Source organism: Capsicum annuum, chromosome 3 (assembly GCF_002878395.1).
Source record: "Capsicum annuum cultivar UCD-10X-F1 chromosome 3, UCD10Xv1.1, whole genome shotgun sequence".
Classification (NCBI taxonomy): domain Eukaryota; kingdom Viridiplantae; phylum Streptophyta; class Magnoliopsida; order Solanales; family Solanaceae; genus Capsicum; species Capsicum annuum.
In genome coordinates this window covers 1-3,021 of record NC_061113.1, presented here as the reverse complement: position 1 = coordinate 3,021, position 3,021 = coordinate 1, and positions in this window count along the sequence as shown.

Genomic DNA, 3,021 nt, shown 5'->3' with positions numbered 1-3,021 from the left:
AAACCCATGGAACAACCAGTAAAACAAACTGATAAAGAAAATTTCTTCAAATAAATACCAGACTGAAAATTCAATGGACTTCACGGCTCCTACAACATATAATCCCAGCACACAACAACATTACTATAACGAAATGTTAAAGAAAGAGATGAAGAGAAGAAAACCATATCAAAATTAAAACGAAAAAGAGGTGTTTACCTCTCTCGGAGCAGCGAAACGGGGCAAGGAGCTACGATCGGACTCTTGTCACCACCAGGAAAGCTTAATACCACCGTGAACACTCGACTAGCTAACTATTTCTCCCTAAAATCTTTACCGAACAAAGTTTCTCTTTCCCGAAACCAAATTACTCTTTTACGAAACCCTCCTTCTTTTACCCAAAAGGAAAATTTTTGTTCAACCCAGGTTTTTAGAAAATTTTATAAACCCCAGAATTATCAACCTCCAAAGAACCCCCCAGAATTTTCCCACCCTAATTCTCCCAAAAAGAAGCCCCCCAAAACAGTGACCCAGGGGTCTTTATATAGAAAACGAAGTAGGGTATTTTAGGGGTTTGGAAGAAAGATATTTTTTGAATTTTGAAATTCGAAAATCTTCCCCCCACAGCCCATTTTTGTCCTTAATCGACTCCAATTTTGGGTTTGGTGGACCAATATAATTGGCAAAAAACCAATTCTCCCCCAGACGCAATGAACAATTGCCAAATATGTACCTAATTCGTACCCCCCATCCCGAAATTTGCGGAGTTGAACGTTGGGGGAGACACCTGGACTATTTCTAGAAGATTTTGGATTCTTTCTTTCTCCTACTGACACGTGAGACGGGTGAAGAAGGATAGGGTCGGGTTGAAGCTAGTTTTCTCGATTTTGGGTCGAAGATGTCATTGCAATTTCGAGTTGAAGAGGGTTATCGGGTTTAATGTTGTTGTTGCTTTGATTGAGGAGAGAAGAAGGATTACTAATGCTAGTGTCGAGCGTATTGTTGAAAATGGGTTGGAAAGAAATGGGTCACGGAGAAACGGGTTGAAACTACTGTTGCAGTTGTTTGTTAGGTTAAGGGGAAGAGATGAGAGGGTTTGGGACGGGTATGTGGCTTTGGACTGGGCTGATATTGCTAATTGGAAAAACTGAAGGGGAATGGGCCACTGGAGTTGGTTGTTGCTTGGGGTCGTTTAGGAAGAAGGAAAATGGGGGTTAGTTATGGGCCTGGTTGAGACAGGTTGGGTCAGTTGATGTTGTTGGGTTGCATAGTTGGCCCAAATTTGGGCTTTTTTTTTAGGGATTGGGAGATTGTTTGGGTTAAAATAAAAAGAGCTTCAGATTTTGGGCTATTTATTAAATAGCCTACGATAGGATTTAGCCAATTGTGTTTAAATTTTGACCTAATTGAGGATTAATCGGTCAATTGTGTTGCAATTGTAGCCAAATAAACTTCAATTAAATCTAATTTAACAAATTGAATCAAGATTTAAAATGAATTTAGCAACTAGTTTAATCCCGAGGTTCTTTGATTCGATAAGATCAAGTAAACATTTTTCCGAATAAACCATTTTTTGAAGTAGATCATTTTCAAATCAAGATTTTAATTATTGTATTTATTTTCACAATATTCTTTAATTAAATCCGATATTCCATAGAATAAACGTTTAAGTAATCAAATTGTATAATATCGAATAATTGAACACGATAATATATAATTGCTGCTTAAAGTGACAAAATCACGTACAAATATGCTTTTCAAAATTCTTATTCGGATGAAATAAATATGTCGATCGAAGAAACTCAGGATTAAATTTAGCCATGGAGGGAAAAAATTAGGTGTCAACAACTGCCCCCTCCCTTTGGATAGGGTGGATGTAAGTAATCCTGGGCAAAGGAGGTTGACATTGCTAATTTTTGTCCGACCATAAATTCAAATTTGAAAGAGGTTGTTTTTTTGCATGAGTTTCATGGAGTTATGGCCAAACCTTGGTATCAGGTCTCCTACGTATCTCAGGTTTCATGATAATTCAGGCCACTTGTAGTTCATAAAGCTTGATTTTTAGCGCGATTTTCAAAAATTTACAAGCTGTCTCGATTTTAGAGTTTTGATAAAATCGAAAAGCTGGGGAATAGAGGGATTTGGGGAAGGTTGGAATGCATTCGAGTTTTCTACATAGTTCCCAGCCTACAAATCTCTAAGACTCAGGGAATCAGACTGTTTGTAGTTCGACTCAATTGGTAGAAAAGATAGTCTTTTGTTTCGGACCATCTTTGGCTCAGAATGGGTGACAAGTTGATCGAGTTATGGAAAAGAGGCTTCTAACCTCTTAACCATGAATGTGTATCTCTTCATATCCATAGGTAATAACTTAGCTGGGCATAATTTCCAAAACTCTAGGAGTCCTATCACTCGAATTTGGAAGAAAGAGAAGGTTACCCGCGGCATGAGTTAAGAAATATCCTGTAGTTGAAGCTGAGACTTAGAACATCCCAAAATAACCACATGCCTTCTAACAGGGGTGTGGTTGAATGGTGGTGGTGATCATCCTTTAACTCACATCCAAAGAGTTTGACGTCCCTCTCTAGACTATGTCCTGTTTTGCTGCTAAGAAAGAATTCAACATTGTGCTGCATCCTTTTTCGAGTTGTCCGCACCTGTGGTTTTTGGTTTGAGATTTTCATCCTCTCGGATGCTCTTGACAATATCTCAAACAAAAATCATTAGTAATAAGCATAATTCACGAAAGAGGTGCGTAGTATTTTACCATATCTCCACATGAGTTGTTGCCTAAAAAGTGAAGTCATCTTTGCTTGTGCATGCTTGGAAGGAAATAACTTGCAATAACAGAAATAACAACTCTCTTGGTTGTTGCATAATTATCTCATCTGTCGAGCGAATATGTTTTCAAAGTGGGGTGGCCCTTTTGGATACCGACGACACTTTATGTAGAACGGTTTCTACAACCGTGCAACCTTGCATTGATGAGGCAACCCTTTCAATTGCCTATAATTCTTGTTGTATGTGGAAGGATAACCTTTT